Raw genomic sequence first — 8,462 nt, 5'->3', positions numbered from 1 at the left:
AACATATTTTGTTTGAGGAAGTATCTTCATCATGGTCATACAATTCCATTTAGTACTACAGGGTAGACTAGTAGCAGTTATCATTGGGCCTGGATAAACAGCATACAAAATAACTGCCTAATAGGTTACAAGCAGATTGTATTCTATTAATTTCACTAATTGTTAGTTAAATATTAGCAAATTGTTTCTATTGCCTGGGCAGTTACAAAAAATAATTGACTGTAACATACCATTTTTTTTCCTGTCACTTTAAGTTGTTCTTGCACAGAGAGCTGTTCATTTAGAGAAACTGGGATTCTGGCAGAGGGCAACCTTGTACTTCTGTCCTTAGCAACATTATTTCTCATATTTTATGTAGTGGATTATAAACATTAATAGATTGTCTCAAGTGAGAAAACTCAGTGCCTTCTGACCCTTTTAGTCATGCTTCATTTCCCACAAGGGCTGGCTCAGTTAAGGATCTCCAAGTTTCATCATAATGTATGTCATCCAAGTCTGAGGTGGAGAATGCCTCGTCCCTTGTTACCAGTGCATAGCCAGAGCACTGTGCCTCACGGTCTGAGAAATGCAGAACTAATTAGCTGTTTTCAAGCAATCTTTAGATATATCAGAGCAAAACTTTCATGATATTTATTGCATAAATATTTTCTGTTGTTATGCTGAATGCTGAGGGTCTAACGCATGATGGATGTGCTGATTTTCCTTTTCTGAAGTGCTGATCTCACATTCATCCCTTTCAGTGAGTGGCTGGTGCTGCGCTACCACAACCAATTTGGACATTGTCATTAATCTAAATGTAGTTAGAGCCCAAATGAGATAAGAAAGAGGGACAGCCATGTTTCCATTTGCTTCTTAATCAAATGCTGTTGTTCAAAGAAAAAAAAAAAAAAAAAAAAGGAAAAAAAAAAAAAAACTACCACCAACAGCAATTACAACAAAAAGGAAAAACTAGGACAGGTATGGCCAAGTCCCAGAATTACTGCGTCTGTCTGAGCTAAAGTGCCAAACTTATTACTTGACATGGTCTCAAAGGAATTGTGTGTCATCCTGCAATGTCTGGGCTGCTTCTTCCTGCCACCTTTCACCCTCTCCCAAGATGCTGTGAAGAAATACCATGCACTATTGCGTTGGGAAAGAAAATGGGTCAGGACCTGTTCTCTGGTCCCGAGAGAAGGTGGCACAGCACAGCTCATGTTCATACAGCTACCTATATACAGCTATATTCTCCTGCATCGTGAGAACAGCCCCGAGCCCCAAGCTCTTCCCTAAACTCTGCCTGGCCATTGCAGGAGAGAATACGAGTTAGTGCAGGCCAGAAACATGCAGAGAAGCACACAACCTCCGTGCCTGTGCCTGAGCACTGTGTGCTGGTCCCGATTAATTTCCTGGTATAGGCAGTTATAGGAGCTGTGGTGTGGGGTTAGAGAACTTGGTCCGTGGTTTTATGTAGAGAAATACAGGACTGTCTGTATCAGAACAGGCCAATTATACTTGTGGAATACAAGTATATTGTATTCCACAAGTATAATTGTGAACAAATTGAGAACAAATATATTGTTCTCATTTTTCACTTGTACAAAATGCTTCAAAATTGTTTTTAAAGAACTCGGCATACACTTATCCAAATTAGCAGTATTACAGCATGGGTAAGATTTGTTCCCGATACTGTAAAGTCTGGGGATTTTAAAATATTATCTACTTACTGAAAATCCATACACTTTTTGTACTCCTAAAATCAATCCTTTTCCTGTTAATAGAGGCCAATCATTCAAAATACAGTAGTCATTCAAAATACACTGATCATGATCCATAAGAAAACAAATACATTAGCTGAAATAACTCATAAAAAGGGAGAGATTTTGTGGATGGGATGATGTCTATATATTTTATATGACTCTAATGTACCTTTCATTAAGAAATAATACAAAACATTTAGAGAAGATTATCATGCATTAAAAACAACCCACAAAGCTGGAGACTATCATCTGATGAATCTTTGGCATGCTAACAGTAATGTAATTCGTAATGAAAAAGCCTATTATCCTCAATAGTTTGGGTTTATCATTAGGAGCTGCACACACGCCCTGCAGTCCAGCAGGGGCAAGGCTGCCAAATCCTGATGTCCCCAGCTGCAGCGAGTGGCAGGGATGAGTGTGTGCTCCCAACAGCCTGGTGTCTGGGCACTAATGGGCCTGACTGTCCTTGCCCACCACCTTGGGACTCCTCACACCCTGTCCATGGCCCAGGGTCCCACGTCAGCCCTGAGGCCATCAGCCCCTGCCCCAGCAAGTCTGCAGCAGGGCCAGGCTCCAGCTCCTTTTAGCCCAGCCCTGCCTGGCCACGGGCCCCACTGAGCCAGGCCCACCCATGGGCCCTCAGCCCAGCCTGGCCTCAGCCTGGCCCTGTCCCCATGGAGGTGCCCGATGCTGGAGCTGGGGCTGCCCTGCTCCTGACTTATCTGACAGGTGTCATGATGGCTTTTTTGGGACAACCATTGACAGGGCTGGGCCAGGGAAATCCAATACATTTCCATGATTAGATGATGGGGGCCCACACCCACTGTTATTCCCCTGTGCCTCACCGTGTTTGGGAAGATGCACACTTCATCATATTATCTTACATTCACTATAAGCCCCAAAAAGCAGCAGTGGTGCTTGAGAACAGAAGTGAGACGTGACCTTTTGCAGACACCTCTGTAAGCTTCAATTTTGCTCAGACAGTGCTGCAACCTCACAAGGATGATGACAAAGCTATTCTGGGTTATAAAATATCCCTTAAATTTCAGTTAGTCACATCATGCATATGTTCACAGCAGTATCTTCAGGTGTCTTTGGACTATGTGATTTTACCTAAAGCACAGTGTTCTTTCCTTTTTCCACTAAGCATTAAATCCCAAACCATCTACAATTCAAAGGCCGCATTTTTTGAAAAGACCACTGAAAGTGTAGGTGCAATCTGTAGTTGTGTGTGCACATGTTTACACACAATGTCACAACGCCAGAGTTGAAGGATTAAATAGTTCTGTATGTATTCCAGTGCTTTGGCTTAGTTGTGAAGGTGCCATAGCTGGCTCTACTGCTGCTACTCACTGTCACGGGATCCCTGTGGTACATTTTTTGGATTTTTTCATCCTATTTTACCTGGTGTTTTCCCCATGAAGTCATGACAATCTCACCTCTTACTTGCAAACTATTATGTCTGTAGCTTTCGTGTTACAAAAGTAACAAGGGTTAATGCAATGTACATTAGTTTATTTCGTTTTAAAAAAATCAACATTTTTTAAAGCTCATTATTGGCAATTTAAAGAAAATGTGTTACAGGAGGAAAATAAGGATTTTCTGCCTGGTTCCTACCCATTTCCATATATAATAGCCCATAAACAAGTAGAGGGCATTGGATCCATCCGGCAGTTCTTTCATACTATAGCTAGCATAAGCTGTAGTACTTGGTCTATTTACAAGAAGCAGACACCAAGATACCAAAGGACAAACTGAGCAGGGATCAGGTATAAAAGAAAAGAAACATCTCACACAAGAAAGACATTTCTGCTTCCTGGTTTTGAAAGATTGCTAGCTGTATGTATCTATGGCCTCTTCCCTTTGGTAAACCTTGTGTTCTTGACCACCTCACCTCACAGTGAAGAGGATTTACACAGTAGGACTAAAGGGAGCATAAGCTTTGACATGAAAACAGCTGAACATCTTCCCCAATGCCCCTCTTCCTTCCTTTCTCTGAAGACCTTCTTGTGCCATGTCTGAGTGAGGTTTTGACAACTGGCCTCCTCCTTGGAGTTCAACTGAAAATGCATGCTTGGAGTCATTTAATACTAATTATTTAGGGCATGGTGGCCTGATCCACAACGAACGATTAATGTAAGTGCAGTGATCAATATCAGCACTGTATCCGCATTTGGCCATAACAAGCAATTCAGCTGACAGAGAGTGTGTTCTGTAATCCACAGCATCATAATTCATTGCCTTGCCTCCGTTAACATTTGTGGAGTGGTCTACAGCAACATATTGTGAACATTAAAACATGAAAATGGTCTAGGACTGGGAAACATTTTCTGGAAAGACTCAATGTGATGGGGAGTCTAACACACTGAAGGTCTGTATTTTTCTCTCTTTCACGCCTTTTTTACTGGAAATATTATAGTGGAAATGGAATATGGATAGCAGCGGGCTCTTGAAATTTCTGCATTCCTGGAACATTTGGGGGACTTGCCTTAACAATTGTGCCAACCACTGCTCAGAAATGTGTTGCTTTCACTCTGTGGAGCCTGGCAAAACAGAACAAAATGAATTGGCCATGAATTCACTGTTGGCAATTGTATCATTGGCCCAGCAGTCACAGATGTTTTCAAGGCAACTCGTGCTGTGCTGTCCACAAGCATAGTCCAAACCTGAAATATTCCCCAAACAGTTGCCCTGAATTGGGTTTAAATTGATGGGTTATGGATTGAATGCCTGTGTATCATCAGATACGAAACAAGCAAGTGCATTAACAGAAAAAAAGCATTATTCGCAAACTTGAAGGCTACTGCTTTGTGTGAATGGATTAATAGGACACAGGATGCCTTCATTATCCAGAGATCTGTTATTATGTCCATGCCAATATGTTGTTCTCTCTTAGCAGCGTCATAAATGTTGTGTCCGTGCCAACTCTGGTTTTAGGCGACCCGAAGAACCATCTGCTGCCTTGATTGCAGACGCCTTGTCCTGCTATGTGCCAGCAGGACAAGTGGCAGCACAATGGCACATGGTGGTGGAGGAATGTGACCCCAGCTAAGCAACAACAAAAGGGGCTGTTTGCTTTCTTGTTTCAGTACTGGGCATGTTTTCCTCTTCACAGTATATTTGTGAACAAAGGAACAGCCTTACAGCCACCAAATGCTTAAAGCTGCTAAGGGTGCATTGTCTGTCACAGCAAAGACAATAAGGAACACCTGTATGCATTTTAAATTCTCAGGTTTATCAGTAATGTGTTGAAACTTGGTCAGTAAGATTGCAGTTCACTGGTGCACTTAGCTTGTATTTAAATTCAGCATTTTTGCAGGCATTCAATGTGAGTGAAATAGCTGTCTGGCTGCAGGGAAATACTATGCAAACATTGCCCATAGCTTTTTCATGGAGCTAAAAGCACAAATGTACCTGTTCTCCTCTTGCCATTGATGTTGAAACAGAGAGCAGTAGAAGCTGCTGATGGTGTGAGGTTCCACAACTCTGGTGTGTGGAATTATTATCCACAAATAAAATGATACAGATTTTAAAGCCTGCTTATCACAGATTCACTCCTGTGGCTAATAAACCTGAGCATCCTTCAACACACCCCTACAGCACGCCACTTTTTGTGATTATTGCACACACAGTTTCCTGCAGCACTCCTGTGTGCTTTCCTTGCTTGTGCTCCAAACACGTGTACATCCACACAGTCCTGTCCATATGCAGCTTGACAGTCATTTTGCCCTGGCCATCCATTATTTTGATCTAATTCCTTGAAGGCTGTCACTAACATTGAAGGAACTGATCTTGTTGCATATGAATCCAATAGAGAAAAATACAGTTTGGAAAGATATAATGTAATTTCCAGTATGCAGCCATAACTGAGAAATAATGACTTTTATCTCAAAAAGAATCCATATTGCTAGCTGAATCTCTGAGACAGTAAATTTCTGCATATTGTGAAACTTTGTATCATAGCTCTTTTCTCTAGGAAAGCACCTGGAAAGTTAATTATTAATTATCTGTAAATTATCTATCCGAAATATAAACTAGTGTAAGGGCGGAGTCTAGATCTTAGCAGAAAAATCAGCAAGTAACTGTTTTAAATCCTTTTCAGTCTGCTGCAACTTCATGAATACTGTGCTGTTCAGATACCAGCATGGAGGAAAGATCTTATTTAAGAAAGGAAGATATCTGTGTGCACAAGCAAAACCTTCCCATGTCATAAATGAAGTATCCAGATAAGCAGATTTCAAGTTGCAGTGACAGTGAGACATGTTCTCTATCAAAATAACTCAGAAATGCATTGGAATTTTTAATGATCCAAGAGCTATATTTTATTAATCTACAGGAACAGGATGAGTAAGAGCAGCATATTATGTCTTAATATCTCAAATACAGAAATGGAAGTGACTCTAAGGACTGTTACAGTAAGTCATGCTTTGCTGGGTATGCTCCGTGAAGCTTTTTATTTTTGTATTAATGCTTTCCATTAAAGGACACTACCGCATACAGTCACTGCTGCCAGTTTGCAGGAAGGTTTTTCCCATCACCACTGTGAGTGTGAGCAAAAAAAAAGGCTGCGTGGAGCTGGTCTGTCGAGTAGGGAAACATCGTCTGGCTGTTGCAGCAGCAGCAAGGGACTGCAAGATAAGTTTCCAAGATTTCATACACTTTGCAAAAAACAAGGATAGGTGAGCCTATCATATCCCATGGTGATGCTCATTTCTCTCTTCTCTCTCAAGCTTGTTCACAGTCTTCATGTCCAAATTAAGGAAGAGATCATTTGAACTGAGAGTGATCACATCAGCCTTTATGGGGAGCCACATGGAAGGAGAGGCTGGGACATTTCTTTGCAGACACCCCTGTTTTGAACGCCTACCCTGCATTAAATGGGACTCATTGCTCTCCGCACTATGTCCTGGTTCACATTGCTGAGGATGTATTGGATTTCCAATACATTCTCCTGAGAGTGATATATTATATTAATTGAGTCCACACCCTGGCGAATTAGTCACATCAGTGCCTGCTCACAATCTCTGCAGGACACATTGATAACTGGTACATTATAATTATCAATACTCTCATACTTGGCATTTTCTTTACCTAATTCTTCCACTCATATCTGGTTGCCTCGACACTGCTATAAGCCCCCAGGTGTGTGGAGCTAACACTGGACAATTCAGTGTTGCACTCTGAAGAATTAAAGCCATGCTTTCTTTTTCCCTTTGCTATCTTTGGGTCACTTTTTTCAGCTAAGCAGCTGCATGGTCTGATTCCTAGGTCCCTACACCAGTGCACAGGATGGATATGCATCAGCTCATAAAAGAGCATCATTTTGATCTGAATTTAGTAACAGTTAATTTTATTTAGCATTGGCAGCATATGCTTTTTTTGTGTGTGTGTGTTTTTTTTTTTTTTTTTCCTTGTGTATACAGCAGTGGGGTAGGTTTGCAAGCATCCAGAAAGAGTTCTGTTAATGCAGTCCACACAACACTAACTGCACGATGTCTACAAAGAAATAAATGCATCCAGCAACACCCGAATGTTACAGGCTGTGTATGTAACCTGCATCTTACCTTAAGGTATTGTAATTTGCAGAAATCCTTCTTCTACATAGTCCCTGAGAGGTTAATGCCAGCCTGCTTTGGGTCTGTACCAGGAGTAAAGAAAGGCACCTGCTGCTGGCTAACAACCGTGATAGGGAGAGCCAAAGTACTGTCCATTTCAGCTCCATCTGCTTAGAAACATAAAGAAATGCTTAAGCCCAATATCTGGGCAACCACAAAGAGGCAGAAAACCATTTATTTTTACTGTCTTGCCTAGACAATAATAAAAAGACATAATCTTGCCTGGAACCAGTTTTCTTGCCTGGAACCTGTTTGCTTACGTGCAAAAATATATATATGTATTTTTCCATAGTACCACTTCAATCACCAAAAAGATGTGTAAATTAAAAAAAAAAAAAATGAGTTCATGGACTTGTTTAATTTGCATTATAGCTTTCTCAGCTTTTGGAGTTCACATTTTCCAGCCTATTTTTATAGGCATAAGAGCAGAGACGTTTGGTTTACTGAGAACTGACACTAGGAATGTGTGCTTATAGTCATTTTTCTAGTAGATGTGTCATTTAAAATCCCAGATAATGTGAGATTTAGAATAGAATAATGAAAGAAAAAGCCAATACTTTGCAGCAGACGTGGCAAAGGACGAGGACTTTTTCTCCATTTTATTAGTTGAAAATGTTATTTTGTGTCAGAAGTGTCTGAAGCACGGTACAATAGCATAAATTTGAACAATAATCTGCAACGCATTTTTAACTCTGTGAGCAATAGTTTTTGTATGACTTATGGTTTTGACAACCATTTGTGATGTTTTAAAGACTCTTCTTTAAAAAATGGGTGTTAGAGCTTTAGCAAATACCAGGGCTAGATCATATCTGAGATAGCTGAAGAGAAAATTGAGTAACTGTTCTTCTGTTGGAGATACAAGCTGGTCCACCCTGACACAGAATCATGTTTTTTTTCCTCAAGTATATATTCAGTTCGATCCAGGGCAACTGAAACCTAGAGCACTATCAGAGTCACAGTGGCGTTGAGAAGACTTCATCAGTTAGGGAAATTTGGAAGTAGACCATCTGTAGTAATAATGAAAGTGTTTGCCCTCAGATGCAACTTCCCTTTCATCTTGTAATGACATCTTACACTACTCAAAGCCAATACAACTTCAGAATATTTTTTT

The sequence above is a fragment of the Aythya marila genome (genome assembly GCF_965140915.1).
Source record: "Aythya marila genome assembly, chromosome: 3".
Classification (NCBI taxonomy): Eukaryota; Metazoa; Chordata; class Aves; order Anseriformes; family Anatidae; genus Aythya; species Aythya marila.
This window is presented reverse-complemented; position numbering follows the sequence as displayed.